The sequence below is a fragment of the Zalophus californianus genome, chromosome 4 (assembly GCF_009762305.2).
Source record: "Zalophus californianus isolate mZalCal1 chromosome 4, mZalCal1.pri.v2, whole genome shotgun sequence".
Classification (NCBI taxonomy): domain Eukaryota; kingdom Metazoa; phylum Chordata; class Mammalia; order Carnivora; family Otariidae; genus Zalophus; species Zalophus californianus.
This window is the reverse complement of record NC_045598.1, coordinates 100780921-100805944: the sequence shown is the minus strand read 5'-3', so window position 1 is coordinate 100805944 and position 25024 is coordinate 100780921. Positions and strand designations below refer to the sequence as shown.

Sequence of the window (25024 nt, the reverse complement as noted above, 5' to 3'; positions counted from 1 at the left end):
TAAAATCAGTAGGAAAAAATGAACAATCTTTTTCATTTGGAAAAGTGAGAAAAATATGTTGTATAGTTATATACTGCAGATTACCCCCAAAATTTAGCAGTTTAAAATGAACGAAAAACACCTACTATCTCAGGGCTTCTCTGGGTCAAGGATGCATAGTGGCTTATAGGAGAGGTTGCAGATCTCATGAGGTGGCAGGCAAGCTGTTGGCAGGGGCCACAGTCTCTGTGGGCCTCTCTAGAGGGGCATCTACTTCAAGTTCACTCAGAGAGTTGTTGCCAGGTCTTGTTCCTTGCTGTCTACTGACAGGAGACCTCAGTTTCTTCTCTGTAGACTAACTGGGTGTCCTCATGACATGGAAGCTGGCTTCCCCCAGTGTGAATGTTTAGTCTTCCTTATCCTTGTATTTATTATCTACTAGGTCACTCAAATAGAAATCACAGTCATTTTTTTAATATCATCCGCCTTCTTCTTATCCACTTGCCTCAGTTCAAATTTTCCATCTACACTGTAACATGACAGTAACATCATAATCATTTTCCTGCTTTCAGTCCGTCTCACTTCCAGATACACTTCACACCGATACTTAATTATTCTAAAGCAAAAATCTGTCCTTTTACTTCCATATTTGAAGCATCTTGATTGCTCTTTATGGCCAACAATGACACCAAAACTCCAACCTCTGTAGCTTATCATTTAAGGAATTTAATGATCTGCTTCTGCATAACTGTCCAGCCTCACCTCCTATCAGTCCCTGTTAACTAAGTTGCAGGTTCTTAGAACTACATCCCTGCCACCAAGCACATATCCTCATGTTTTCATCCCACTAGACCTTTGCACATATTATTTCTTCTGCCATGAATTGCTTCCATTCTTTTTATGGCTGGAAAATTCCTGATAATATTTTAAAATCAGATCAAACGGCATCTTCTCTATGAAGCTTTCTGATTCATTTTTAATCATTTCCTACTTTTGTATCAACCTGACATTGTATATATCTATCTATTGTAGTTTGTCACAGTTCATTTAAATTACTTGTTAACATGCCCATCTCCCCACTAAAGTCTGGGCTCACTGATGCTAGGTCCCATAGCTTATTTTGTCTTATGTTCTTAGTACCAGGCACATACATTTTGTTCTGTGAGTTATCATCTTAATAGATAAAGAAAAGGTATTTGGCAACATTCAATATCCACTCATGATAAAAAGGAAATCTTTAATGTGACAGAGAAATATATATCAACATCACATAATGGTGAAATTATTTTAATTATGTATAAATTAAAAGCTTCTCCTTTGAGGTAAGTAACAAGCAAGATGTCCAAAATTTCTATCTTCTACTTTCTTTTAGCATTGTGTTAGAGGTCTTAACTAGTACAATAAGGCAGGAAACAGAAATAATAGGTAAAAGGATTGGTAAAAAAACAAAAAGCCAAAATTCATTATTGGAAGATGATATTATATATGTATAAAAACCAAAATTATCTGCAGGCAATGATATTTAATAAGAATTTTAAAAAGTTGCTGAATACAAAATCAATACACAAAAATTCTTTTAGAGACCCCCCAAAATATCATTTATATATAGAAATTTGACATGTGACAGAAGCAGGACTGCAGGTCAGTGGGGAAAATAAAATCTTTTCATAAATGGTGCTGGGGCAATTCAATATGCATATAGTGGGGAAGGAAGAGGAAAATGAACCTGGATCACTCTCTCAAACAATACCAAAAGTCAATTTATAAATCTGAATATAATAGGCAAAATATTTAAGCTTTTAGAACATAGTATAGGAGAATATCTTCCTGATCTTCATAATGAGAATTATTTATTAGACATGACATAAAAACACTAATCATAAAAGGAAAAGATTAATAAATTGACTACATTTAACTTAAGCCCTTTGTTCATCAATAAAAACCACAAAGAAGGGGCGCCTGGGTGGCTCAGTCGTTAAGCCTCTGGCTTCGGCTCAGGTCATGACCCCAGGGTCCTGGGATCGAGTCCCGCATCAGGCTCCCTGCTCAGTGGGAGGCCTGCTTCTCCCTCTCCCACTCCCCCTGCTTGTGTTTCCTCTCTTGCTGGGTCTCTCTCTGTCAAATAAATAAATAAAAATCTTTAATAAAAAAAACCACAAAGAAAGGGCAAGAACAAATCGCAGAATTTGAAGATATATTTGCAGCACATCTAACTGGCAAATGAAGAGTATCCAATATATAAAAAGAATTCATACAAATAGATAAGTAAAAAACAAAATCAGTCTAGCAAGGATAGAGCCAAAAGACTTAAAGACACAAGTCACAAAAGAGGACATTTTTAATTGGCCAATTAGTATATTCTCAGGCTCTCAACCTCAAGGGAATGCAAATTAAAACTACAACAAAATTTCACCCCAGACTTAACAGGTTCATAGAATTGATTAAGTCCGATAATGTCCGGTGTGGCAAGAGTGTGGAACCTCTGGAATTCTCAGTTAGTTAGAATATAGATAAGCGCAACCTCTTTTGAAAATTGTTAAATTTGAAGTTATACATACCCCATGGCCCAGAATTCTACTTCTGGGTACCTAAGCTCGAGCAACTCCTGCACTTGTCAACTACAATACATGTACAAGAATGCTCATATCAACATGGCTCATATTTGCCTCCAGGTTAAAATAGCTCACCTGTCCATCAACAATAGAATGGGTGAACAAATTATGTTACCTTCATAGAATGGAATATTATACAGCAAAAAAATTATATAGACAAACCTAAAGAAGTCAGACACAAAAAAATAATTACATTTATGTAAACTTTAAAATAGGACAGAATAAATCCTAAACTATATTTGTAAGGGACATATTCATAGGTGGTAAAACCGTAAAAAGAAACAAGGACTGTTCTGAGGGCTGGAAATGTGCTATTTCTTAATCTGCCCAGAGGTTACCCATTATTTGCTTCTTTGTATACAGTACATTTAAGTTCTATGTATGTTTCTCCATGTGTATGACATTACAAAACTTGAAAAAGTCTTTAACAAAAGATGATGCAAGCTCAGCTAAACAATGCTATTGTTAAACTCTGCTTCGCTTCATAGAAAACATGATTAAGAACAAAGTTTTCCCCTTTGTATCATATGCTATTCTAAAGTCAACAGTGAACTCCATAGAACACCCATAATGCTGACTGATTAACCATAAAGCTTAGGTTCTCAAAGAATCTACCTCCAGGTCTATGGCCATACCCCCTGAATACACCCAATCTTAGAAGCTATGCAGGGTCAGACCTGGTTAGTATTTGGATGTGAGACTACCTGGGAATGCTAGGTGCTATAGTTAAAAAAAAAATTATATTTCCAATAAATAAGACATGATTAGAATATTGCTTACAGAAATATCTGGCTTTCATTAGTATTGAACCAGTTTCCCAATATTTCAATGTATACTTTAACATTTTTAATAAAAAATTTAGATTGTTTTAGTTTTAATTCTCCAGATTAAAAACTTGTATTTACATAATAATAATGAAGATAATAACAGTGATCACATATAGATTGCCTGAGTTTTAACTGAGGGTTAAAAACGTATTGTGATCTTGCTATGCTCTTGTGCATTGTATATTTGATCTGATCCAATGTCCGCTGCAACCCTACAGTGCTAGTATATTTATAATTGTTTTGCAGGTGCCATTCACACAGGTTAGGTAATTTGTATATATGGCTTATAATCTAATGACTCTTAGCTAGGATTTGAAAGCAGATCTTTTTGATTTCCAACATTAAATGTTTCCTGCTATACCATATTGTTTTCCCTGAAAAACCCAAAGTATGTCAGGCTGAAAGTATTAGATTAGCAAAATATCAACTTCACTGAACACCTTCCATGTAGAAAATACAAAAGGGGTAAGGCATAGTTGAGAGTGTGGAAGGGTGACATAAAGTCATGCCTTAAAGAACATGATGATATCCCTTCAAGTCTGAGATGCTATGGTTCAAGTCAACTGAGAAGACAGTGATCACACATTAAACAGCTAGAGAGGGCGCCTGGGTGGCTCAGTTGGTTGAGTGTCTGCCTTTGGCTGGGGTCATGGTCCTGGGGTCCTGGGATCAAGCCCCGCATCGGGCTCCCTGCTCTGCGGGGAGCCTGCTTTCTCCCTCTGCCTCCCTTTCTCTCTCTCTCTGTCTCTCATGAATGGATAAATAAAATCTTAAAAACAAACAAACAAACAAACAAACAAACAAAAAACAGCTAGAGAACGTGCCAAACACCATGCACTTGAGATCAAAGCTGTGTGATACAGAAGTGTAGATTCTGCCTCCCTCTTTGTGTTACTTTTAACTTAAATTCTTGAGATTTGTCTGACTTCCACATGTAGTTTGGCCATAAACTATGAATAACTATTACTTCCATGGCTATTTCTAGACAGTTTGGTCTCATAACAGAACATTGGGCTTTAGCTATTTCCTCTCTCGTGATTAGACCCAACAGTGCCTAATAGAGCAGTGGGCTAGGAGTGGGTGAGAATAATGAAGACCTTCCCTAGATTAAGGACTAGAACAATGGTGCTTAATCAGAGGCAATCCACCAACCACCACCAGTAGAGATGAGGAATGCTGCTAAACATCCTTCAATGCACAGGATAATACCTCCCTCCCCACCCCCAGCACCCCAACAATAAAGAATTATCTGGACCAAAATGCCAATAGAACAGGGTTGAGAAACTCTGGCTTAAAAGAACCTTTAACAGAAACAGAACAGAAGAACAGAACAGAAGAGGACTTGGGAATATGCCTGATGATTACAAAATTTTGCAATCAGCAGAAAGCAAAAGCACACACACACACAATTAGTTAGAAGAGATAATGGAAGATCTCAGTTTATCATAACAACAAAAAAAATTACCAAGAAATAGTCATAATTTATGAAAGTTTAAATATAATTTTTAAATAAGCATTTAAATAAAACTTTAAAATGAGCACACACACACACAAACACACATGACAAATAAAAAAGCATATCATATTCTTGGGGAGAAACAAGCAATATCATAAAGATGCCTATTTACCCTAAATCTATAAATTTAACATGCCCTGACTTTTTAAATGCCCAAATGATTTTTTTTAACTAGACAACCTGATTCTAAAACAGAAAACAACAACAAAGAAAACAGGAAAATTCTGAAAGACAAGAGTAATAAAGGGGAATTATTTTTATTAAACAATCAATTTTTATTTTATTTTATTTTTTGGTGCATTATTTTATAAACTAAAGCCAGTTTATAAAAGCCAGTTTATTACACAATCTGTTACATAGTAAAGAAGAAGGAAGGCATGTTTTTTTCTAATTCCGCCACTCAGAAGAAATAACTAAATGTTTGTTGGGTGGACTTCCAGTCTTTTTTTTTTAACAATAAAACAATTTTGAAGCTACAGATAATTAAAATAATGTGATATTGGCATGAAAGATAACTGGAACAAACTAGGAATCAAAAAGAGGCACAAATGCAATGCAGATTTTATATATGTTAAAGGTAACATTTCAAATCTATGGATAAAAGATAGATTATTCAATAAATGATATTGAGACAACTAGGTAGCTATCTGGAAAAACATATAGTTCGATTTACCTGTTATTTATATGAATACTAGAAGAAACCATGGAATTTTTAAAAAGCAGCCTCAAACTATGGACTCTGAGAAACAAACTGAGGGTTTTAGAGGGGAGGGTGGTGGGGGGATGGGTTAGCCCGGTGATGAGTATTAAGGAGGGCAAAAAAAAGCAACCTCGAAGTGGAAAAAACTTTTCTAAGTACGTCACAAAACCAAAACCCAGGAATTATGAAGTAAAAGGTGAATATATTCACCTAGGTAAATAGAAAAGAATGACAAATGGGAAAATATATTTCCAACTTAAATCACAAGGAGCGAATCTCCCTAATATAGAAAGACCCCCCTAAATCAGTGGAAGCCCAACCACTTAAGAGAGATGTAAAGCAAGGAAATGGAGTGTCCACTGAAAAGGGAATTCAAATGGCTCTTAACTTTGTGAAAAGAAACCAATCTCACTCTTAATAACAGAAATACACAAAGATGACTTACTTTTCACCCCTATCAGGTTGCCGAAGTTCTAAAAAATTGTGTATGTGTGTGGGTATGGGGAAACACATATTCTCACATGTTGGCAGTGGGTGTACAAGTTGGCGGATCAGTCAGATTTGAACTAGACAACCTGATGCACATACCCTTCAACCCAGGAATTTTATCCTACGTATCTACTTACACATGTACAAAATGTGTAAGTTAATCAGAGAGGCATTGCCGGGAATAAAAAAAAAAATTGCTAAGATCCCTAGATGTTTGTTGATAGTGACTATAAGGAGTCAGAAAGAATATAAATGCTCATTAAATGTGGGCCACAAATTACTGCATATTTATGATATAGATACTATACAGCCATAAAAAGTACTGAAGAAGCTTCTTATGTGTGAATATGGACCAACCTCCAGATCTGAAAGCTATATTGCAAAGAGAGAGAGCGAGCGAAGAGGAGAGCAATGCATATAGTATATCACTGTTGGTATAAAAATGGAGGTGGGGAGATGCCCATGCACACACAAAAATACCTATTCGGTCTCACGTGCGTAAAATCTCTCTGGAATGATACAGAGATAAGTAACTATGGGTGCTTCTTCAGAGTTGGGTGACTAGGGGCACCTGCGTGGCTCAGTCAGTTAAGTGTCTGCCTCCGGCTCAGGTCATGATCCCAGGGTCCTGGGATCAAGCCCCACATCGGCGGGGGGGGGGGGGGGGGGGGCTTGCTCAGCGGAGGGTCTGCTTCTCCCTCTGCCTGCCGCTACCTCTGCTTGAGCTCTCTGTGTGTCAAATAAATAAAACCTTAAAAAAAAAAGAGTTGGGTGACTAGGTGGCAAACACAGAAACAATACTTTCTGTTCCTTGTACATATACTTTTGTACCTTTTGGATTCTGAACCAGATTGGACCATCACCTAATTTGAAAAACCCCAGCACAGGACCCTGGTCTCCAGCTCTGACCAGCCAAGTTTCCTGCCCCTCTCCCCACTTCCCCTGGCCCTTTCCAAGCTGTGGAATAGAGAGTTTCAGACAGGGGCATATCTTTTCTCTACACGCCTCAAACCAAGGCTGGCGCTCTGCATGGGTTCGCAACCGCCTGCTTTTCAATCCACAGGGGTGGAGAATTTAGCTTATTTTTAAATTGGGTGGAATTCAGAAAAGAACTGCCAACATGATTAAATAGACTGGAGAGGCTGGTTCATAAAGAAAGATGAAAAGACCGAAATGTGTGTAATTTGGCTAAGTGACAGCAGGGCCAGGCTGTGGTTAGCACATATAAGTATTCAAACACCAGGACAGGAGAAGAACATTCATGGACATAAATAGGGGAAAAAAATGAAAATATGAAAAGAAAAACAAAGTGTCTCGGTCTTTCTATCTGTCTCTATCTCCAGAGGAGCCTCTCCAGGAAAGCGTTGGATGTCTTGTTCCTTGCACAACATCCTAGAAAATCTTTACCATTGCAGGGTGTAAAGTCCACATCAGCTCTCAGGCCAGGGCTTAGATATCAGCACAGAGACTTGACTTTAGCTCCCTTTCCCTCTGCCATGTCCTGGATACAAGTGGCCACTTCGCTTGCTTGCTCTCCCTTCCATAAGCATACCCAATGAAGGTCAGACAGTCTTGCAAAGGGAGGGGTCCGTGCAGAGTATATGAATCATTCATTCATGTTTCAAAATCTTGCTGGGTGCCTATGGTAAGGCTGGAAGACAAGATTGCCTTTCCCTGCTACTATCAAGGATAGCTCATGATGGTTCTACTATCAAGAAGTGACCGCTGAGATGGCCAGGTCAACACAGACCAGCTCAGCAACGGTACTGGGCTGTCCATCGGGCCTATCTCTCTAATCAGTCTCTCATTAGGCTTATCCCTGGAACACATAGAAAATTTACATTACTGCAATGACATTAAAAATGAGTACCATGGAGTTTACTTTGCTCATTTCGAATCTACCTGCCTGGTCTTTTTAACTGCTACATCTATCCCATCCCATATATTTGCTATTAACTAAACTTCAATCCAAATTCCTTTGAACTTGCGTATCAGTGTGCCAAGATATATGCTAACGGATATACATAGCAATGTGGTAGTCTACATAAAAATCTGTGTGCGCGTGTGTGTAAATGCAACAGTCTGTGTGTGCATTTCTGGGTTAATATCCATGTGTTGCTCTATATCTAAGAAGATGCACATATGGGCAAGATGAGCCAAAAACAAGATGAGCCAAAAAAAATTTAAGAAGCACTCTGGTAGGGATTCCAAAACTAATACCTAAGAGTATATTTTAAAACCATTTGTGGTTTATGTTTGTTTAAAGTTTTTCCCATTTATCAGATAAAGGAACTGAGCCATGGCTGAAACTGGGCCAGATGTGCTTACTATTGGCAGCGGCAGGTGAGGCCACACCCCCGTGGGCAGAATAAGAGGGTCTGAAGGAATAATAAGTATAATCCTCAATTATTCTGAAAAGACTTCCGGGTGAGGAGATGAAAAATTGGCAGTTGGGTCCTAGACTGTGGGTAAGGAGAGAATGACTTCTTTCTGGGCTCTGGTTCTCTTGGGAAGAGGCTCTGGGGAGGCTAGCCATGCTAAAGGGCTTTCCCACATAATGGCTAGGAGCCAGACTCTGTTGTATGCAACCAGGTCAGGAGTCAAGCACGCCCAAAAGCAAGGGAGGAAAGCAGGCTCATCGCTGCTGTGCCATGATTAGGTTTGCCTACAGATTACAGAACACTCAAACACACATAAACAAGTCCAGAAATGATTCTTCCAAGGATACTACAGTGACTTCCCCAAGTAATCAGTGACTCCACATTCCTTCTGCTCTACCGTCCTCAGCATTTGGCTTCCAGCCTCAAGACCACCTCATGTTCCAATATGGTTGCCATAGTGCATGTCATCACATACTCATTTCAGCCAGCAGGAAGGGAAAAGGAAAGCATCTCCCAGTTTTACCAGCCCCTGCAAGGAGCCTTCCCAGAAGTCCACTTCTATTGGTTTAGCCAGAACTCACTCTTGTGACCATACCTAGCTGCAAGAAAGGCTGGGAAAGGTATCTGTTTAACATGGCTCATCACCATCTCAAATAAAATTGTTTTTCTGTATCAAAACAAGGAGAGAATGGATATTGGGTGGAAAGTTTTTCCTGCAGTATCAGGGCAGAAGTGTGGCCTGTAGCAGACTGCATAAGGATGGCTAGCTGCCTGCTGAAGGATGATTTGGGTGTATGTTCCCTTTTCGTGATAGCTGGGGCTGTACCAAAAAAGTGACATTAAGCTTTACAATCTGTTCTTGGCTGTGCTGTGAGGCCTTCAGGAAAGGGTCTGTGTCCACTCCTGGGCAGAGGGGAGAGCAGCACCCACAGGCTGTGTTGGCTGATCGCAGCAGTGACCCGAGACAGCACTGGCTGTGCAGAAGCGCATGGAGCTTTCTGGAGCAGCAGAGCCCCTTTACACTCAGAGACCCTGGATCGAAGTGGTCCTTACTGATGAGGGGGACACAAGCAAGACCCCTTTGAGAGACTCCCTGAGAAACATGAAAGGGTAGGAACAGAAGCAGGCTGGGACTGCTGCTGTGCAGGTGAGGGTGAACTTTGTGCTGAACTCTGTATGTGACCGCATTTACAACCATGGACAGGAGAGCCTGAAGCACATTTGAATGACCCGAAATAAAGGATGCATTTCAAAACCATATGTTCTGTAAAGAAAGAATTGGTTAAGAAACTGTGGATGCCTGCATTTTAAACTAAATTCCAGCTTTTTTAAAGGTTTTTTAAAAATTTAATTGACAGAGAGAGAGTGAGCACAAGCAGGGGGAGCGGCAGGCAGAGGGAGAGGAAGAAGCAGGCTTCCTGCAGAGCAGGGAGCCCGATGTGGGGCTCAATCCCAGGACCCTGGGATCATGACCTGAGCCAAAGGCAGACGCTTAACCCCTGAGCCATTCAAGCGCCCTGTAAATCCCAGCTTTTTAAAGTAAACAGTGGGGGACTCCTGGGTGGCTCAGTCGGTTAGGCATCTGCCTTCAGCTGAGATCATAATCCCAGGGTCCTGGGATCAAGTCCCTCATGGGGCTCCTTGCTCTGCTGGGAGCCTGCTTCTCCCCTCTGCCTGCCACTCCCCCTGCTTGTATTCTCTCTTTCTCTGATAAATAAATAAAATCTTTAAAAAATAAATAAATAAAGTAAACAGTGGTTGGTGCTCACTTCGGTAAGCTTGGTAATTTTTTTAAATAATGTTTTATATATTTATTTGAAAGAGAGACAGCAAGAGCGAGAGACGGAACAAGCAGGGGGAGCGGGAGAGGGAGAAGCAGACTCCCAGCTGAGTAGGGAGTCTCATGAGAGGCTCAATCCCAAACCCTGGGACCACGACCTGAGCCAAAGGCAGACGCTTAACGACTGAGCCACCCAGGCACCCAGCTTGGTGATTTTCAAAGTATGTTTTTGAGGAACTCTCTATTTTGTGGAGTACCTCAGAGACCAGAGGGAGGCCAAAGGGGCTAGGCTTTAGTCCCAAATATCACATAGCTTACAACATATTCATATTTTTTTGCATTCCAGATAACTTTTCATTTGAAAAATTATTCCCACTGCTCAAAAAATTAGAAATTTCTGACATTAGTATTAAACTTATTAATGGTAATTATCTAATAAAGTTGGTCTCATTACCTTCAACACAGAAAAATTGCAGAAAAACTGAAAAAGAAGATGTGGATGTATTATACCTATTCTTCTGAAGAAAAAAAAAAATCCCGCGGTGCCTCGGTGGCTCAGTCAGCTAAGTATCTGACTCTTGATTTCGGCTCACAGCATGATCTCAGGATCTTCTGAAAAAACAAAAAAATCCTGCGGTGCCCGGGTGGCTCAGTCAGCTAAGTATCTGACTCTTGATTTCGGCTCACAGCATGATCTCAGGGTCCTGGGATCGAGTCAGGCTCTGTGCTCAAGGGAGCCTTCTTGAAGATTCTCTCTCTCCTCTCCCTCTGCCCCTCCTCCTGCTCACTCACTCTCTCTCTTTCTCTCTCTAAAATAAATAAATCTTAAAAAAAAAAATCCCAGCCTAAACAACATACGTTGAGATACGCAATGCCAGTCACTGTCATTTAGGTATGAAAGAATTTTCCGGACATCATCAACTACAACATTTAGGACGAGAGGAAGGGATTCTACATGAGGACAAGCTTTGAAAACTTCTATTTATTCATCTGGAAAGATGAAAGTAGTGGTGGAGGGAATGGGTGGATGGGTGGAGAGTGCAGCAAAAATCTGATTAAAGTTTTCCAAGTCATGGAGGATAAAGAAATGGAGAACCATAGACTCTTTAACCAAATTCTGGAATATCAGACTTGGTGAAACTTGAGTTTGAAAGAAGCAGATATACCACACATAAAAGGAAGTACCACTCCTTTCATACCGGACAAAAATATAAATTGGGTACAGAAAAGACTGAGAGACATTATGGACCACATGAGTTCTTGTGGGTCCTGACTTCAATGAGTGGCTCTTGGGACTCTAATAGGAAATTGTAACCTACAAATGCCTTAGAGGCCATCCTAACCTTTTTGAGCCAGTGTTTTTTAGGGTAATCATGACTTTCCACATATAATCCCATCATTCTACTTTCAGACTCGGATACTGGTCTGGGAGGACCATGGACTGACATGGATTTTTATGAGTGTTTATATAATGGGAAGCACTGGCATTTCCTCTACAGCCACGTTTTCCTAAAGCAATGAGATATAATGTCAATCAAAGCACAATGTATAGTACACATACTACTGCTACTCTCAACGTAAGATCATATGCCTGCTTTGCTTGGTTGGCATTATGCTTTGTTTATCATAACACGGATGATAATTACAACAAGCAAGTACTTATGTCATGCTATGTTAATAAGAGTGCTTTTAGTAATTGCTACACACAGACCATTACTCCTGATTAAAAGTGAAATGTCATACTGAATGCTTTGCACAATGAGTTAAGATAGTGTAGCTATATACAGATAGTTTTTTATTAAAACTATCTTTACCACTGAAATTCCTGCAGGAAAAAAAATCGACTTTGTTACTGCCAATCCAAGGCTCTATCTTCTAGCACTTCGTTTCCTTCTGAAACAATGGGATTGGGGCAAGGAGGTTACTTAAGAATGCAATTATTGCATGACAACAGAGCTGCCTGCAATTGGGAGCTGTAAGTAGGCAGCTTATCATAATCATTGGTAGGAGATGTGATTCAGGCTACTCTAGAGAGGCATGAGCAACTCCCTTAAGATAGAGTCTGCTCCACAATGGAATATTATGCAGCCATCAAAAGGAATGAGATCTTGCCATTTGCAACGACATGGATGGAACTGGAGGGGGTTATGCTGAGTGAAATAAGTCAATCAGAGAAAGACATGTATCATATGACCTCACTGATATGAGGAATTCTTAATCTCAGGAACAAACTGAGGGTTGCTGGAGTGGTCGGGGGTGGGAGGGATGGGGTGGCTGGGTGATGGACATTGGGGAAGATATGTGCTACGGTGAGCTCTGTGAATTGTGCAAGACTGTTGAATCACAGATCTGTACTTCTGAAACAAATAACGCAACATATTTTAAGAAAAAAGAAAAAGAAGAAGATAGCAGGAGAGGAAGAATGAAGGGGAGTAAGTCAGAGGGGGAGACGAACCAGGAGAGATGATGGACTCTGAAAAACAAACTGAGGTTTCTGGAGGGGAGGAGGGTGGGGGGATGGGTTAGCCTGGTGATGGGTATTAAAGAGGGCACATACTGAATGGAGCACTGGGTGTTATGAACAAACAATGAATCATGGAACAGTACACCAAAACAAATTATGTAATATATGGTGATTAACATAACAATAAAAAATTAAAAAAAAAGATAGAGTCTGCTCCAATACTATGAGAAGTGTGGCCCTTCACAGAAAAGATGGGGATTGCTGTTGAATTGAAAAGCTGCAAGTGACCTTCCAAGGTCATCTAGTTCATCCCCTTCAGGCAGAAACTCTTAGAACCCATAGTAATTTGATGATAAGGCAGCCTGAGAGACAGTACATGCATTCCAGAATCACTCCAACATTAAGAACTTCACTGCCAAGAAATTCCTCTTGGGTTTAAATACAATTCTTCATGCTATGGCTAATTTGCTTTTGTTTTTGTTTTCTATTTTCTTCTCCTGAGAGACAAATAAGCTGGAAGACTAAGGAACCAAAGGAACACAACCTGCCTAAAGTTGGTGAATTCAAAACTAGACAGCTCGTTCTGTATCCATTCTTTCCCCCAGATCTAAAGAACAGCAAATGCTTTTCTTGGCAGGCAGAGGGCACTGGCAGGAGGCAGCTGGTCTACCTATTTGTGGATAGCTAAAATCCTTTAAGGCTCAGGGTACAACACACCAGGGAATCATTTGCTAGTGCCAACCAAAAAAGAAAGAAAAGGGTGGAAAAAAGAGGAAGGAGAGCAGCAATTTAAAAGTCTAGAAAAATACTGAGCTACGTGGGTCTGAGCATGAGGGTGAGCAGGAGGTCTCTTTTTCACCCAGGTAATGATTGTATGAGCCCCATAAGGAGATGGTTAAATCAAACACCAAGATGACTGCTCTTAAGAGGGGAAAAATATGTCAATCACACTTTGCCTTTGACACAAGGAAATTCCTTGAAACTGAGAATGGAGAGTGGAGGGAGGGAGAATGTCTCCTGATGTGGGTGGCCAGGAAACCGGGGGCCAGAAAAGCATGAGAGGAGAGAGGGAGAAAGAGACAGAGAGGGAAAAAAACACAAGATTGAATTCTAATCAAAATGCTATGAGGCGTTCACACCAGGCCTTGAGAGAATATTAACAAGGTTACCCGAGGGGGGGGGGGCCTTTAGCCCCAGGAATTATTAGTGAATATGGAATTATATTTGCACAAACATTACCAGATGCAAGGAGCTAAATGTCCTGCAGATGTGGAAGGAGCCAGCGTATGTTCCAAATAGGCAGCAGCTTTATTTGTTTTACCCTTCTTATGAGAGGCTGGGTAGCACGTTTCTGAGGGGTTACATTTCTGGAATGACCACCATACCGCTAGGCCCCTGTTTCTCCACTGCTGCTTTCACCAGCCTCAAAAGTATCTCATCCCAGGACCACTTGAGGCAGGTTTGACAAACTTACCAGCTTACCTCTACCACCTCCAGGTATCATAGTGCTCTAAGGGGATCATGGTGCTTCAAGAAGGGATTTTCTGAAAGATGAAAGAATTCAGAGTCAGGTAAATCACAGCGATTTCAAAGAGGAGTTGTGAACTCAAATGTAACCAGCTGATGTTGGAGGGGGTTGGGGGAACCCAGCAAAATACAGGAAGAACAAAGTTTTTCCTTCTGATATGCCACCATCATATCCTCAAGACTCAGTTTAATTTGGATTCACCACTGCTGAATGAGACATATCTCATCTCTGTGTTTGGACAAGTTGTTGCCTTCCAGAGTTTCCTGAATTTGTAACCCCAAATCCCTACCACCATCTTGCTCACTTTGAGTAATACTTGCCAGTATGGGGGACAGAATTGTTCAGCACACTCACGGGGCATGTAGAAGTGATTGGCCATGAAGCTAATGCCATGAGACCCTTCCAAGGCCCTGGTAGGAGCTCTATCAATGTGTGGGCATGGTTATATGTTTTTGTAAAGTTTACAAAATTAAACTATTTAACACTAATTTGTTAACTGGTGACTGACTTCCTCTTTGCCACATCTCCCTTTGTGTGGCTTTGGAGTTGAGTTGAAGATACATTTAACTTGAGTGGCATGGGATGTATTATGTAGTTCACATCACTTTCATGTATAGTTGATGTTAGCTACTGGGTTGTAGGAATGGATTTCAACACTCTTATCATCATCTGTTCACTTAGTGAGCTGGAGACCCAGAGTGTATCATGCTGGGATATGAGTGTATTCTACAATGCCCAGCCCCGAGATTAGGAAGACAGAGGAGAAACAAAAATTGAAATGTACAGAGTCAGAAGCTAACCCATGAAAGACTTACCTAAATCTTACAACTCTTTCATGAAAAACCTTGATAGAACTTTTCCCAAATTTGACAACAATCATAAAATTTTGCATGACATTACAAGGAAGTTATGATGCTGAAAAAAAAATTTCTAAACTATCAAAAATAAAAAACAATTTTTAAAAAAAGATTTTATTTATTAGAGAGAGAAAGAGAGACAGTGAGAGAGGGAACACAAGCAGGGGGAGTGGGAGAGGGAGAAGCAGGCTTCCCATGGAACAGGGAGCCTGATGTGGGGCTCGATTCCAGGACCCTGGGATCATGACCTGAGCCAAAGGCAGACGCTTAATGACTGAGCCACCCAGGCTCCCCAATAAAAAATAAATTTTGATCAATCATGTGAAAGGAAAGTTAAAATATGTTCTCATTCTCTTTATATAATTATAGAATTTTTGTTAAATGAAGAGGCCATCAGAATATACAGCACATATATATATCTGTAATGTGTATGTGTACACAGACACAAAACGGGTATTTCAAGTAGCTAATAAATTAAAACATGTTTTCCTGGATTTTTGTGATGTTTGTGATATTTGTCAGTTTGTTGTGGTTTTTTTAAGTGATTTGTTGTGACTCCTTTTCTTATTCTAAGCAAATATTCACTTTACTATCTAATTTTGTAATCAGACTTGTGTATTCTTTTTCTTAAAGAAGGCCTCTGCTATTGTATAAGCTTTAGACCCAATATAACCCAAATTTGTTTCTGCTGCTATGCTCCGTGTAAACACTTAAACATTTTTTTTTTTTAATTTCACTCATCAACGTATAAGGTAGGCCTTGTTGATACCATTTTAGAAAAGAGGAACCAGAGACGTTTAGTCATGGTTTCTACATGGATTTGAATCCAAGGTCTGTCTTATGCCAAAGGAGGTAGGTTAGTCCTGGCCCTAACTGTATTCCCTACCCCCACCAGAGGGCATGCTGAGTCCTAAAGTGATCTTTCTCTGCTTTATCTAGTCTGGTTTAAAAGGTTTCCACTGACACCCTTCTCTTTCCCACCCTAACCCATCTGCCCCCTGAACTACCTCATTGTTAATAGATCTGAAAGATCTCACTGCCAGAAAACTTCTCTTCATTTCCTCTCCATTACTATGAAATGTGCCCTGTGGACCTCTTGGTCAACTCCTTCTTGTGATATTCGACAATTTTTCGTTGGTGTTTATACTCCATTAAAGGAACAGGAAAGATATTTCCATTCATCTGGTTGGAAGGACATACCGTCTCCGAAATCTTTCTTTTTTAATTAAAATTCAAAACACACCTCCTCCAAGAAGCCCACCACATTCATTCCAGGCAGCAAAATCCCCATGCTATCCTCTCCAAGTCCCTTTATAACTTGCTGTTGGCTATTCACAAGGACACTGGATGTGTTTGCTTATATTCTCTTTCTTATTAGAAAACACAAGATTAGCAATGCCTTACAGTCTTTACTACTTAAACTTAAATGCATTTTTGGATTTCAAAATGTTTGTGGGAACTCAGTAAAACTTTCATACTATATGAAAGGAAGTGAAGTCTGTTTTTTTCTTCAGTACACCTCAGTATCAATCACGTTGCTTCCAAAATGAAAAATATGCAAGTTCATTTTGTATAAAAACAGAAAACCTCACTTCTGTGGTGAAACAGAAGCTCATCAGATGCCTGGCCTTGTTCTCCCAAATTCTAATGCATGGCTTTAACTCTTTCAGTGGGTAATAGTGGCAAACAAAAATGCTTCAGTTTCTCTATCTGTGAAATAAGAATTGTGTTATTTCTTTCCCATTTACTTCACAAAAGTCTCATGGGGAGCAAGAGTTAAATGATTAATGACTTAAAGCTCTTAGGCAAACACAAAATGCTTAATAAAAATAATCCCTCGTTGCCACAGTGATAGGCACCAGTGACCTGATGCTAAACCTTGACAGAAATGGAAGGCAATTCAGATAAACTTTGGGCCCTGTCCATGAATTCGGGCTTCTTTTCCCCTGGTGAGGACAATCTGAGCTCATGTTCCTTGACTTCCTCCACTGACCAGCCCCTGCTTATAGCCCCCCGCATGCTCAAGCCCAACCCCCAAGTTACATGAGGTCTATCTTCCTCGTTGCAGAGGAACAACATATGGGAGACCGTAAAATGCCCCATTGTGAGGTCAATATAATTTTATTCTCTCCCTTTCAGGGAATATGCCTGCTCAGCCCATACCACAACATTATTAAGAAAACTATTTGAGATCAAAACTCCATTTTTCATTGAGTTTAAGCCCTTTCTAAGAGAAGGAAGCCCTTGCATAGCTCTGGAAAGAGTCTCTGAGTGAACAACGTTTCCTGTCATGACTGAAAGAACTGGGGTGGTGTTTGAGGGGTAAGTATATCTCTACTGGCAGAAACCATAACGTTGTTTTAAAAGGAAACAGGGATTCTGGCATATTTTTAGTTTTTTGTGTTTATTGAACATAATCTCTCCCTGGTTTTCAGGTATAATAAAGTCATGTGAAATCACCCTGGACTCAAAACTGATCCATGAGTAAATTCAGAAAACTCAAGGTGCATGCTTCCTCGACCAATTCTGCTGCACATTGAACTGTCTTGTCCTAAAGCGGCTTTTTAAAAATTCCCTTCTTTAAGAGAATGAAAGGAAGTAAGACAGTTCCTAATAGAGAAAAGAACCACTAAACTTTGTCATGTTTCATGAAACAGAGGACAAAGCAGTACAAGGAGCTTGGGCTTTGGAATCAGACAGACCTGAGTTTAGAATCTCAATCAGTATCAGATCTTGAGCAAGATACATCTTCCTTGAATCCATTTCCCTTCTATAAAGAGGGACAAAATCTCTGTATCATAGAGCAGCAGTGAAGACTGAATTTGATATTGTATAAAGTGCCTGGCAGAATACCTAATTTGCAGGAGACAATTAACATATAAAAGCTAGTCATAATCATAAGAATGAAAGTAATATATTCCTGGACTACCCATATATCAACAAATGGTCTTGAGGATCAATGTGCTGGGCCTGTGGGAAAGGCAAAAATACAATGATTTACACAAAATGAAACTTACCCTCAAAGATTTAGTTTCATTTTTGAAAATGCTAGTAAAAATACGTCTTTATGTATTCTCTACTTTTGCTTAAAATATATGCTAATCATAGCATAGGTTCTTAAATTGTGCAGGTTATAACTGCTCTACCACAATATACTTACTCCTCAGAAATACTGCATACAATAAAATTACATGTTCAAATGAAAGGGAAATGGAGAAAACATATTCAACTTTGTAACTAGAGCACTAACAAAACCAGTAATTATGAAGTGGGAGATAAGCCCAGGAAAGCAGATCAGCTGGAGGCTGCCTCAGATGGATAAAAACAATAATGTGTGACTTCTGCTTCTGGCCGAGATGGAGTATCAGGGACTAGATTTACCAAAAATAAAAACCTGGACAAATACATGACATAATAGCTCTCAAGATGATTGGAAATAAGCAGTGAAGGTCAATGGTCTCTGAGTGGTGGAAAACAAACTAGGTGAGCCCTAGGATTGCCTAGCTTACTGCCTGAAGAGAGTTTCCAGCCGTGACACAGAGAGAAGGACTCGGGGGTCTTTCTGACTTGAGGAGATGGAGCTGGGCATCCAGGTAAGCCAGTGTGGCTAGGGTGTTCATCATAGAGAACCAGAGATGAGAAAATTGCAGAGAGAGACCTGAGATCTACCAGTGGGCCCCCTTCATGGTTTCAGTCCATAATTGAGCAAGCATGTGAGTAGGGAAACTACAGAACGAATCACTTTACAGGATAAGAACAAGTTGTCCCAGGGTTCATACAGAGCCAGGACAGTGGCCATTCCCATCCACCAGAGTGGAAAACCTCATGACTCATGAGGCTGAGGTTAGTAATAAGAAGGTTCCTTCCTCAGCAGTGGGGAAAAACTAAACCTAGGCTAAATATGTTCTGGTCCCACCAAATGCAACCCGAAAGCAAGGCCCAAAGCTATCAAACTGCTTTCAGATAATTTAGCCATATTCCAGGACAGAGTTTTATAATATTTTTAAGAACATAAAAATATCCACCATCTCATAAGATAAAATTCATAATGTTGGGCATCTAATAAAAAATGACCAGGCATACCAAGAATCAGAAAAATAAAACCCACAATAAGGAGAAAAAAAAACAATTAAAACATAACCCCAAATGATCTAACATTACTAAATAAGGACAGTAAAACTGTTATGATATGTGTTCAAAAAAACTAGAAGAAATATCAAACATATTAAAAAAGATATGAAAGATTTTTTAATTGAAGTTTAATTTTTTAAATTGAACTTCTACAGGTGACAACAAACATGTCCAAAATGAAAAATACACTGGATGGGATTAACAGCAGATGAGACATCATGGAAGCAAAGACGAGTGAATGTAGAGATACAGAAATAGAAACTATCCAAATTGAAGCACAGAGGATTAAAAAGAAGAAAAGGAACAAGAGAGAAGAAAGTGTTATTGAACCATGGGACAACTTCAAGCAGCCAAATATGTGTGAAATTGGAGCTGTGAAAGGAAAGGCAGGGTGGGGGGAGATACCAAATATTTGAAAAACGAATGCCTGGATTATTTTCAGACTTGGTAAAAAATATAAACCCATAGTTCTGAGAAACTCAATGGATTTCAAGCATAAGAAATATGAAGAAAATGACCCTAAGGCACATCATAATCAAATTACTTAAAACTAGTGATAAAGCGACAATCTTAAGAAGTCTGAGACATGACGTTTTACACATTGTTATAGAAGTAAGAATGACACAGAGTTTTGTCAGATGTTATGCAAGTGAGAAGCTAGTGTAGAACATCTTTAAAGTACTCATAGAAAACAAACTTAAACTAAAAGATGATCTACTTGTGATCGTCTCAATGGATGGAGGAAAAAGCATTTGACAAATTCCCATATCCAGTCTTGATTTTTGAAAAAAGTCTCAGCAAACTAAGAATAGAAGAAAACTTTCTCAACTTGATACATAGCATCTACAAAGAAACCTATAGCTGCTATCATGCTTAATGGTGAAAGACTAAATGCTTTGCCTTCAAAATCAGGAATAAGTCAAAGAAATCTGCTCTACCACTTCTACTGAACATTATACTGGAGGTTCTAGCCAGTATAGAAGGAAGAAAAAGAAATAAATTGTGTCCAATTGGGAAGGAAGAAGTAAAACTGTCTTTATTCATGGATGACATTGTCTATGTAGAAAATCCTAGGGAAGCTACAAAAAAGCTACTAGAACTAATTAGTGAGTTTAGCAAGCTTGGAAGATACAAGATCAATACACAAAATACAATTGCATTTCCATATACCAGCAACAGTTGGAAATTTTAAAATACTCTTTATAATAGCATCAAAAATATGAAATAATTAGGGATAAACCTGACAAAAGATGTTTAATATTTGTATACTGCAAATTATGAAATATCGCTGAGAGAAACTTTAAAAGACCTAAGTAAATGGAGCAATACATTGCATTCCTGGATCAGAAGTTTCAATATTGTCAACATGTGAGTTCTCTCCAAATTGATAGATTCAGTGCTTTCCCAATCAGAATACCCATAGGATTTTTGTATAATTTGACATGATGATTTGAAAATTTATATGAAAATGACAAGGCTCTAGAATATTGCAACACTTTGAAAAGGCAGGACAAAGTTGGAGAACTTCCATTATCTGACTTCAAGACATATTGTAAAGCCATAGTGATCAAGACATTGTGGTATCAGAGTCAAGGAAGACAAATAGATCTATGGAACAGAATAGAGAGGCCAGAGATAGACCCACACACATATGGTCCATTGATTTTATTTTAAAGATTTATTTATTTATTTTAGAGAGAGAGGGAGGGAAGGAGGGAAAGGGGGGAGGGGCAGAGGGAGAGGGAGAGAGAATCCTCAAGCAGACTCCCTGCTGAGCACGGAGCCCAAAGCAGGGCTAGATCCCAGGACTCTGAGCTCATGACCTGAGCTGAAATCAAGTCAGCTGCTTAACCACCTGAGTCACCCAGGTGCCCCATGTATGGTCCCTTCACTTTTGGCCAAGGTGCAAAGGCAATTAAGAACAGAAAAGATAGTCTTCCCATAAATAGTATTGGCACAATTTTATATTCATATGCAAAGAAGTTAACTTTGATCCATAACTCACACAGATACTGAAAATTAATTCAATATAGACTATACATCAAAATGTGAAACCTAAAATTATAAAACTACAAGAAATTGTTTTTTTGCTGAACCATTTGATGTAATTTACAGACATCATGTAAGTTACAGACATCTACATACAGTAGAGTTCCTAAATAGAGTTCATAATGGTGTCTCCAATTTGGTCAGCACCCTTCCTCACCCTTCCCTATTGTATATTTATCCTAAACAGGAAGAACCCAAGTTATATCGGAACTGGGTGAGCACATACAATCTCATTTTGCCTTAATTACCTCTTTAAAGGTCCTATCTGCAAATACAATCACATTTTGAAGTACTGAGCATAAAAGCCTTCTAACATATGAATTTGGGAAGGGATGCAATTCAGCCCATAACCAAGAGTAAATGCTAGAATTGTCAAATTCCACTTCACAGGGTTTATACAATTCCGTACTACCATTAGCAATTAAGCACCTATTTTTAAATTTCTTAAAATATAGTGGAAAGAACTACTGCTTAGCAGTGGGCACACTAAAAGTTTTTCCTTGGATGCTGAAGGTTATAGTTGTACTCCTGCTATTCCCACTGCCCCTACCCAGGATAATCATGTTTGAGTTCCACAAATTCCATTTTATGCTGACATTATTTTCCCATTTACTGATTGCATATGAGGTTCTGGATGTTACAGAAATATCTTCTGTAGCAGACCAGACAGGACGTTACATTCTTGTGACTCAGTTTCCCCCCCCCCCCTTGAATCTGGATATTGTTTTGCAAAGAATTCCTGCCCAGAAAAACTTCTCTCCAGTAATGATTCTGAGGGTGGGATACTAAAGAAAATGTCTACATGCGGGCATAGATCCAAGTTTTTCAGTCTCTGTGAGAAAAAGAGGAGCTGAGCACCCTGTATTCTAGAAGAATTTAAAATGAGAAGTGCAGATTGTATTGTCCTTAGGTTACAAGAGAGGAGAACTGAGTGCCATTGTCCCTTGCATTGTAGGTGTATCCTGTAAAAATCAATTCTTATTCTAGGGCTATGATCTCATGGGGGAGATAGTAACAGTGTTAGAGATTTATAGCTATCTCTAGCCTTCTGCATCTTGTTACCACAGGGTTACCTCCCCCAGCGCTCAGCCGGAGGTAGCCAGTAAGACATATTCCCTTCCCCTCTGTGAGCCTATCCTTATCGGAGCTCTGTTTCTAACTGCCCCCTCCTGTGGTCTTCTTTTGATGAATGGTCTTACATTCTGGGCTGTAATTTGCAAGTAGAATCTTATTCCCCCAAACAGTTACAAACAAGTGTTCTAAATCTCTTTAATCTTTTTTAATTACAAAAGGAATCATCATCTTATATCCTGTTTATATAGTACAGATGTTTTTGAAAGTAAAAAGTAAAAGTATTTCCTTGAACCCAGAGATAACAAATTTCCAGGGATGGGAACAGTTAAGAAACACACTCTCATGCGTTGTTACTGAATGTATACATTGGTTAACAAGTTGGAGGCTATTTGCAAATATCTTCTCCCATTCTGTGGGTTGCCTCTTTGTTTTGTTGACTGTTTCCTTTGCTGTGCAGAAGCTTTTTATCTTGATGAAGTCCCAAAAGTTCATTTTTGCTTTTGTTTCACTAGCCGTTGGAGATGTATCTTGAAAGAAGTTGCTGCGGCCAATGTCGAAGAGGTTACTGCCTATGTTCTCCTCTAGGATTTTGATGGATTCCTGTCTCACATTGAGGTCTTTCATTCATTTTGAGTTTATCTTTGTGTATGGTGTTAGAGAATGGTCAAGTTTCATTCTTCTGCATGTGGCTATCCAATTTTCCCAGCACCATTTATTGAAGAGACTGTCTTTTTTTCCATTGCATATTTTTTCCTGCTTTGTCGAAGATTATTTGACTATAGAGTTGAGGGTCTATATCTGGGCTGTCTATTCTGTTCCATTGGTCTATATGTCTGTTTTTGTGCCAGTACCATGCTGTCTTGGTGATCAGTGATTTGTAATATAGCTTGAAATTGGGCAACGTGATGCCCCCAGCTTTGTATTTCTTTTTCAACATTTCCTTGGCAATTTGGGGTCTTTTCTGATTCCATACAAATTTTAGGATTGTTTGTTCCAGCACTTTGAAAAATGTTATTGAAATTTTGATCGGGATGGCATTGAAAGTATAGATTTCTCTGGGTAGCATAGACATTTTAACAATGTTTATTCTTCCGATCTATGAGCATGGAATGTTTTTCCATCTTTTTGTGTCTCCTTTGATTTCTTTCATGAGCATTCTGTTGTTCCTATAGATCCTTTACCTCTTTGGTTGGGTTTATTCTGAGGTATCTTATGGGTTTTGGTGCTATTGTAAATGGAATCGTTTCTCTAATTTCTCTTTCTACAGTTGTATTGCAAATGACACTACAGATAAAAGGCTGGTATCCAAGATCTAGAAAAGACTTCTCAAACTCAACACCCAAAAAACAAATAATCAAGGCAAAAAATAGGCAGAAGACACGAACAGATACTTCTCCAAAGAAGACATACAAATGGCTAACAGACACATGAAAAAATGTTCATCATCATTAGCCATCAGGGAAATTCAAATCAAAACCACATTGAGATACCACCTTACACCGGTTGGAATGGCAAAAATTGGCAAGGCAAGAAACAACAAATGTTGGAGAGGTTGTGGAGAAAGGGGAGCCCTCTTATGCTGTTGGTGCAAATGCAGGTTGGTATAACCACTTTGGAAAACAGTGTGGAGGTGCCTCAAAAAATTAAAATTAGAGCTACCCTATGACCCAGCAATTGTACTCCTGGGTATTTACCCCAAAGACACAGATGTAGTGAAAAGAAGGGCCATATGCACCCCAATGTTCATAGCAGCAACGTCTGCAATAGCTAAACTGTGGAAAGAGCTGAAATGCCCTTCAACAGATGAATGGATAAAGAAGATGTGGTCCATGTATACAAGGGAATATTACTCAGCCATCAGAAAGGATGAATACCCAACTTTTACATCAACATGGATGGGACTGGAGGAGATTATGCTAAGTGAAATAAGTCAAGCAGAGAAAGTCAATTATCATATGGTTTCACTTATTTGTGGAACATAAGGAATAACATGGAAGACATTAGGAGAAGGAAGGGAAAAATGAGGGGGGGGGAACTGGAGGGAGAGATGAACCATGAGAGACTATGGACTCTGAGAAAAAAACTGAGGGTTTTAGAGGGGATGGGGGTGGAGGGATAGGTTAGCCTGGTGATGGGTATTAAGGAGGGCACGTACTGCATGGAGCACTGGGTGTTATATGAAAACAATGAATCGTGGATCACCACATCAAAAACAAATGATGTATTGTATGGTGACTAACATAACATAATAAAATAAAATAAAATAAAAACAAGTTGGAGGCTAAATTAGGAGATAATTATCAAGATGTAAATACATGTAATCTCAGAATTAGCCATGCCACTTTTAGAAGTCTACCCTGCAGATATTAGATTTTCTTATGTGCACAAGTACATATTTACAAAGGTGTTCACTGAAGTATTGTTTGCAATAGTAATGATGAAAAAACAATCCAAAAAGAGATTGTATAAACAAATAATGATATTTTCACTCAATGGAATACTATGAAGCTTGAAATTTTCTTTTAAACTGAGGTATAGATGTTTACTGATATGTAAAGATGTTTAAGACACAATAAGGGAAAAACATCAAGTTGTAGGACATGTACCAAAAGACAGCATGTGGTTGTTTGTGACATT

General features: G+C 39.2%; 1 long non-coding RNA gene across 3 annotated transcripts in view; it reads right to left on the bottom strand.

Annotated features, from left to right (window-relative positions):
- Positions 1-25024, bottom strand: part of LOC113937368 — a 61477-nt gene that overhangs the window by 21642 nt on the left and 14811 nt on the right. For 2 of the 3 annotated variants that reach the window (XR_003524605.2, XR_003524607.2), the window contains exon 2: positions 14223-14292. This is a non-coding gene — a long non-coding RNA (uncharacterized LOC113937368). The remainder of the gene's footprint in view (positions 1-14222; positions 14293-25024) is intronic. The other variant, XR_003524606.2, reaches the window with a different exon arrangement.